The sequence below is a fragment of the Cherax quadricarinatus genome, chromosome 20, assembly GCF_038502225.1.
Source record: "Cherax quadricarinatus isolate ZL_2023a chromosome 20, ASM3850222v1, whole genome shotgun sequence".
In the NCBI taxonomy this organism is placed as follows: Eukaryota; Metazoa; Arthropoda; class Malacostraca; order Decapoda; family Parastacidae; genus Cherax; species Cherax quadricarinatus.
In genome coordinates this window covers 35,840,514-35,848,401 of record NC_091311.1, presented here as the reverse complement: position 1 = coordinate 35,848,401, position 7,888 = coordinate 35,840,514, and the positions used below count along the sequence as shown (strand labels likewise).

Here is a 7,888-nt window from a genome sequence, read left to right as displayed (position 1 = left end):
CACCAATATTCAAAACACTCAACCTACTCACCATACAAAACATCCATACTTATTATTGCACCTATTACATACATAGAACACTTAACTCTGATATTAACCCTCCCCTCAAACATCTCCTTGCCAACCTCAACAGAACACATGACCATAACACAAGGCACAGATCACTCTTTGATGTTCCTCGTGTCCATCTCACACTATGCAAAAACTCAATGCACATAAAAGGCCCTAAAATCTGGAATTCATTACCTGTACATGTAAAAGAAACACTACCTGTTTATAAATTCAAGTCTCTTCTCAAAGATCACTTACTCACCCAAAACCAAATAAATACTGAATAACTGAACCTTATAAATTGTATATCTTAAATGTTTCTCACAATTATATCACATAAATGTTAAACCTGAAACCCAATCTAACAGAATACTCCATTCGACTGAATGTACTTTATTATTTTTTAAATACACTACCTAACAGAATCACTACCTAACTGAATGCAACCATATGACCTGTCTTTGTAATACTCACTTGTGCTTTATAGTTATCTGTTTACATTAATGTTTTATCACTGATTTCATCATTGCTTAGTAGCAGCGCTGTATAGTCCTAGTGGCTTAGCGCTTCTTTTTGATTATAATAATAATAATAATCACTGCTTAGTTAATCTTAAGTTAATTTTAAGCCAGCCCGTAATGCTATGCATAGTATAAGTGGCTTTGGCATACTGCTCTTATCTGTATTTTTTTGTACCTCTGTATGTGTGCACAAATTGGAAATAAATAAATAAATAAATAAATAAATGCATGCAACCATATGACCTGTCTTTGTAATACTCACTTGTGCTTTATAGTTATCTGTTTACAATAATGTTTTATCACTGATTTCATCATTGCTTAGTTAATCTTAAGTTAATTTTAAGCCAGCCCGTAATGCTATGCATATAAGTGGCTTTGGCATGCTGCTCTTACCTGTATTTTTTTGTACCTCTGTATGTATGCTAAAATTACTAAATAAATAAATAAATAAATAAATCTCTCCCGGGAAGAAGGGTTCAATAAGCGGTGAGTTTTAGTGGCCTTTAAGAAAAAGAACATCCGAGTGCCGGTAAGACTCTGCCATCTGGGACACTCTGGGCTTTTTATTTCTCGCTTGTAGAGGCTTTCTTAAGGTCAGCAGTCTTATTTTTAGCTAACCACAGACTAACGTAACTAATCATATAATCGTCGTTAGCTTATTTAAAGCTAACGACGGATCCATATGCTTGGGAGTCAATGTGTACATTCATGTTGTAGCCTTGGAATTTTTAAGCATTTTTTAAAAACATCTCAGTGGAGGCTCCTTGATGACGGTTGAGGGGGCTCTTGATCCAAGGGATTTGACCTGATCGTCCCCTAGGTCGAACCAAATTACCTCTTATTTCCCCCAGGCGCTGTATGACCCATGCGGGCTTAGCACTCTCCCTCGAATGTAATAATAATGTGAAAGTTATGTGTACATTTGTACATACATTGCCCCTCAAGGGAGGTTCCTTGACGCTGGTGAGGGGCTCTTGATCTAGGGAATTGGATCTGTGCTCCAGTTCCCTGAATTAAGCCTGTATACCCCCCCCCCCACAGGCGCTGTAAAGTCCTACTGGTTTAGTGCTTCCCCATGATTATAATAATAATAATAATAATGTAACATACATTGAGAGGTTGTACAAGACATGATGATTGACACAGTTCATATTGCAAGTTGTTATGAGTTGAACACAGCAATATAGAGTAAGAATTAGGATTAGTTTGCCTGAAATTCCAAGGCATGCTAGTGGCTTTCTTTGTAATTAATATATATAATATGTAAGCCACACATTGTAAGCTTTGCAAGGAAATAAACTTTTTCATTTTCATAATGGTAGAAGTCATGATATAAAATACCAAGACGATGGATAAAGACACAGATGCAGTACATATATTATAGTCCTTGTTGACAATATTTTGCCCAGACACTGGGCTTTATTCAGTGACAAAGATAGCAATAATGTGCGTACATAGGGAACACATAGTGACGAGTTTGTTCGGATTTTTAACCCCGGAGAGTTAGTCTCCCAAGATAACCCAAGAAAGTCAGTGTGTAATTGAGGACTGTCTGTCTTATTTCCATTGGCGTCCTTCAATCTTGTTCCCCAGGATGCAACCCACACCAGTCAACTAACACCCAGGTACCTACTTACTGATAGGTGAACAGAGACAACAGGTGTAAGGAAACACACCCAGTGCTTCCACCCTGCTGGGGATTGAACCGTGGACACTCAGTGTGTGAGGTGTGATTGTTGCCCACCTGGCCATGGGACACATGTGGACAGATACAGGGCCATACAATGGAGCATTATAGTATCTTAGTGTCCAAACATCCAACCATTCAGAGGCACGTCCTTGTAAACCTTACATGATATTTGAATAAATGGTTTAAAAAGCAAATTGATTAATAGACATGCATGCAGCATTTGGGGTAAACCTGTTTGCGACTTGATAATGCCTGTGTGGGCAAAGCATTATCAATAAAGTCTCACATTATACTGCTTTATCATTTATTTTAATTGTTCTGTCATGTCTTATATCATATGCATGTATCTGCCTACATGTACTCCTCTGTTTGTAGTTGCAGGGGTAGATTATCAGATCCTGCCCCTGCCTCTTAACTTGCCACTCTCCAGATTCACTCCCTCTTAGCCTCGTTGGCCATATTGTACCTGATCTTAAAACTATGTATGAGGCTTACCTCCACCAATTCCTTACCAAGATCATTCTCCTTCCTGATCACTCTGAGACTGAAGAAATGCTTCTTAACATCCCTGTGGCTCATCTGGTCTCCTTCCTCAGACTGAACCTAATTACCCCCAATCCCCCCCCCTACCCTATCCCATCCTCCCCATCCTCCCTTTTTCCTTTCCTCCTCCTCCTCCCCACCCCTCCCTTTTGTCCTTCCTCTTTCTGGCCTTCGGGATTTTTCCCACAGGCACGCTAGTCCCTGGGTAGGGGAAAGGGTACCGGGGTCCATCCCATTCCGTTGAGGTTCTTGGCGGTGGTGTAGTTTGCCGTGGAATCTGGATTGCCTGGGGATGCCCCAGTCCCTCTCCGGTCTCCCGGGGGGTGGCTTTGGATGTCTTTCGGGTGACGGGTGTATCTCTGGAGGCTGCCTTTCAGATTCCGGGGGTGGTGGCCAAAGGAGATATGCTTTGTGGCGGATATCCGGCCACCCTCTCTTTTGTCCACCGAGGTAGCTCGGCAGATGTGAGGTTGTTATCCCGGATTGCTGGTTTACTGGCATAAAGGGTAGGGTATGGCACGGGTTCCATGCCGCATCTGCGCTACTTGCAGTGCTGAGGTCCTCTTGGGCACGGAGGGAGATTTCTGGCCCTTTCATTCCTCCTAGGAACTATCCCTCCCTGGTCCCCCCTTTTTTATTTTTTTTATTTTTATATTCTTTTCTTTTTTTTCTTAAAAACATAAAGAAAGAAGTAACCTAACCATGGAAGATCCAATCCATGACCCCACTACCCCCGGGCCCCTTCTTGTTACCACACCCCATTCTGACCCCGCCTCGTCTTTTGGCCACTCTTCGGATACTCCTAAGGCCCCTGTACCTCTTGCTGGTGCTGTTTCATCACCCGCTTCAGGTGCCGGGGTTTCGACTGACTCCTTCGATTTGTCTGACCTCCGCTCTCCTTTGACTATGCTTCCGGCCTCTCCCTCTACGGTGCAGCAATTTTTGAATCGCCAGCCCATCCCACATTGGACCAACTCCGGTCCCACTCATAAATGCCAACGACAATTGCCTGATGATACTTCTTTGCCACCTTCTCGTTCTACTCAGAAAAGACCGATACACTGTGCTCTCCCTTTCCACGCTCAGTTTCGGAATGCACAATGGACTAAATTCTTTACTTTACGACTGACTTCCTCTATTGCCTATCTTTCCAACCATAGTACAGTGGACCCCCGGTTAACGATATTTTTTCACTCCAGAAGTATGTTCAGGTGCCAGTACTGACCGAATTTGTTCCCATAAGGAATATTGTGAAGTAGATTAGTCCATTTCAGAACCCCAAACATACACGTACAAACGCACTTACATAAATACACTTACATAATTGGTCGCATTCGGAGGTGATCGTTATGCGGGGGTCCACTGTATTGGCAAGGTGCTTCTATGCCATGTTGGTAGAGATATTTCCTTTCGCGCTCTCAAGAGCGGTACCTGCATCATCACTGTCCAGAATGCCACCCAAGCTCGTGATCTTTCTCTTCTTTCACATATCGATACTATTCCTGTCACTATCGAAAAACATCATTCCCTCAATTCTTGTAGTGGTACTGTTATTCTGCCCCATACCATAATCCAACAGAATTTCCAGACATGTGGCAATGACATTCTTGAACAGCTGGAACTCCAAGATCTCCCAATCCTCAAAGTAGACACTTACGTCCTTCCTGCCCATGGGCAGAGACGTTACCCTTGCAATGTGGCTCGATTACCTTTAGACAGCCGTGAACTCCCATCCTCTGTTTATGTAGCAGGACATCATTTACACGTTCGAAAGGTGATCCCTTCACCGCAACAGTGTAGAAACTGCTGGCGATTTGGTCACCCTGCAAAATATTGCAGATCTATAGCTGAATGTCCAGTCTGTGGAGCTGATGACCATTCTAATACATCTTGTAGCCACCCTCCCTCTTGCCTTAATTGTTATGAGGCTCACCCTTCTTACTCTCGCCGTTGCCAAGTCTACTTAAATGAGCGAGAAATCGTTGCCTCAAAGAAACTGAAGGTCTCCCTTATTCTATGGCAGTTTCTCAACTGCGCCTCCAAGGGAGACTGCCCCGTATTTTTTATTCTCGTGTTTCTAAACGTCCCCACCACTTCTGCGGTCCCATCTTCTGCAACTTCCTCTGTGGTCACCCCTCCCATAGTCACTTCTGTCTCTAATTCTTTTGCTGTCCTGGGCTCAGAAGTCCCTACTTCAACACCTCAGTTTGTTCTCACCTCTTCGTGTTCTCCCTCGCAAGCTCCGGTATCAACAAGACCTCGTATGACACCTCCTCCCAATCGTCCCTCTACTTCTCAGAAGTCCAAAAAATCTCCATTGCGCAAATCTCCTTCACTTCTTCCACCTCCAAATTTTACCTTCCCTGTCTCTGTACCTGGTTCTTTCCCTCTCACTGGCTCTGTTACAAGTGTGGAGGTTCACCTTCCTCCTCGTGCTGTGCCTTCCTCCTCTGTCCCCTCCCCAGTTTCTTCCTCTTTTGCCACCTCCCAGGTTTCTGCCTCTTCAGTCCCCTCTCACACTTCTTCTCCAGTTCCCTCCACCCTTTCGTCCACCCCTACTTTGGTACAGTCCATTACGGTTCCAGTCTTTACTCGCCCTGCTCCTTCCATATTGTCTCCCATGCGATGTTTTTGAATTCCGAAACACTTGACACTATCTCTGAATATATTGCAGAGACCAAACCATCAATGGACACTGATCCACCCCCTGTTCCTTCTCTTTCCTCTCCTCCATCAGTGCAACTCCTTTCTTCGCAGCGCACCGTTCCTTCGCCGCTTGAACATTTTTCGCTACCGCTGCATGTGGACTTTTCTAACCCCTCTAGTCCGTAGGTACCCTTACCTGCGGATTTTTGGTATCTTTATCATTGCCAATCATGGCCTATTTACAGTGGAATATATGTGGCCTCAGGGGTAATCGGGGTGAGCTTCAGATGTTGCTCTCCCAGTTTTCCCCTGTTGGTGTTTGCTTACAAGAACCAAAATTACACTCTGATGTTATCTATCCCATCTCAGGCTATAATTTATTGTATTCTTCGGATCCTTTTAGTGATGAGACCTTTAATGAAAGTGCCCTTCTTCTACGTACTGATATTCCGTACCATCAGCTATTTCTTCGTACTTCGGTGCATTACACAGAAGCCCGTATCCACTTGCATAGGTGGTATACACTCTGTTCTTTGTAACTCTCTCCTTCTCGAGCATTATCTATTCCGGATGTTGCCTTTCTTGTTTCATCCTTACCGCCGCCACTTCTGTTACTTGGCGATTTTAATGCCCATCATTTCCTCTGGGGGTCTCACTGTGATCCCCGTGGCATTCAGTTGGAGGCTTTTCTTGTTTTCCACCCCCTCCATGTTTTAAATACAAGTATTCCAACCCATTTTGATCCTCTTACTCATACAGTGGATCCCCGCCTTACAATGGCATCGCATTACGTTAAATCCGCCATACGATACATTTGAACGCAAAAATTTTGCCTCGCCTCGCGCTAAAAAACTCACCTCACGCAATTCGTCTGGGACACGTCCCACGTGTGGCCTCAGCGCCAGTGTTTACAAGCCAGCCAGTGCGGTTGCATCCATGCATATGTTCAGTACATTTCGCCTTATCCCAGTGTTTTTTGTGTTTGTAGCTGCAAAATAAGTCACCATGGGCCCCAAGAAAGCTTCTAGTGTCAGCCCTGTGATAAAAAGGGTGAGAATTAGTATGGAAATTAAGAAAGATTTTGAAGGGTTTGGGGCTAATCCTGAGAAGCCTGTGCCAGTTGTGGAATCCATTGTACCTACTTCAAAGGTTAAGGAAATGTGTGCAAAGTGGGTTGAACTGCAAACCTTTATGGATGAAAAGCACCCTAACACAGCTATTGCAAGCCAAGCCATGCTGGTGACTTACAATGATGATGTTGTGACCCATTTTAGGCAAATCTTAAAGGAACGGGAGGTACAGAACTCTGAACAGATTTGTTGTGCGACAGAGGTCCAGTGACTCAAGCTGGTCCTAGTGGCATTAAAAGAAGAAGGGAAGTAACCCCGGAAAAGGACTTGCTACCTCAAGTCCTAATGGAAGGGGATTCCCCTTCTGAGCAATAACAACTTCCACACACTCCCCTCCTCCCATCCCATCAATCATTACCAGATCTTCAATAAAGGTAAGTGTCATGTATTCTATTCTTAGTAGAGTATTAATTGTGCATGTCTTCTTAAGTTTGTGTGTATTAAAATTAATATTTCATGTGGTAAATTTTTTTTTTTTCAGACTTTTGGGTGTCTTGCACAGATTAATTTGATTTCCATTATTTCTTATGGGGAAAATTAATTCGCCTTACGATAATTTCAGCTCATGATGAGCTCTCAGGAACGGATTAATATCGTAAGGCGGGGGTCCACTGTACTCTCTCTTGCGTTGATCTCTCAGTCTGCTCTTCCTCTACCGCACTAGACTTCACCTGGTCTGTTCTCCCGGACTTACATGACAGCGATCATTTTCCAATCACTCTTACTTCTCCTTCATATTCACCACCCCTTCGTAGCCCACGCTGGCAATTTGATCAGGCAAATTGGGACCTTTACTCACAACTAATTGCTTTTGGTGAGGTTCCTTCTTCGTCCTCCATTGATGAGATTTTACACCTCTTCTCGTCCTCAGTTCTAACCGCAGCTTCTCGTTCTATACCCCAAACCTCGGGCAGGCATTCTCAGAAGTGCATGCTTTGGTGGTCTCCTGCTTGTGCTCGTGCAGTACGTTTGAAACGCGCTGCGTGGGGCAGGTACAGGTACAATAGAACCGCTGAGAGACTTCTTGAGTTTAAGCAGAAGCGTGCGGTCGCTCGCCGTGTCATTCGTGATGCTAAACGCACTTGCTGGTGAGATTATGTATGTTTCCACCATCACCTCTGCTTCCTCTATGAGTGCAGTCTGGAAAAAAGTGCAGAAATTGAGTGGTAAATACTCTCCTGACCCGGCTCTTGTTCTGTGGGTCGCTGGTGTTGATATAGCAAACCCTCTTGATGTTGCCATTGAAATTGGCAATCATCTGGTCTGTATTTCTCAGGGGCTCCATCTATGCCCTTTGTTTCTTTCAT

The 7,888-nt window shown here is 44.0% G+C and overlaps 1 protein-coding gene across 2 annotated transcripts in view; it reads left to right on the top strand.

The window, feature by feature from the left end:
* Positions 1-1,041: 1,041 nt before the first annotated feature.
* Kyat (Kynurenine aminotransferase) overlaps positions 1,042-7,888 on the top strand; it is a 57,964-nt gene continuing 51,117 nt past the window's right edge. Inside the window, exon 1 of one of the 2 annotated variants that reach the window (XM_070086933.1) lies at positions 1,042-1,165. The gene's annotated coding sequence lies outside the window, so the exon portion shown is untranslated. The remainder of the gene's footprint in view (positions 1,166-7,888) is intronic. The other variant, XM_070086934.1, reaches the window with a different exon arrangement.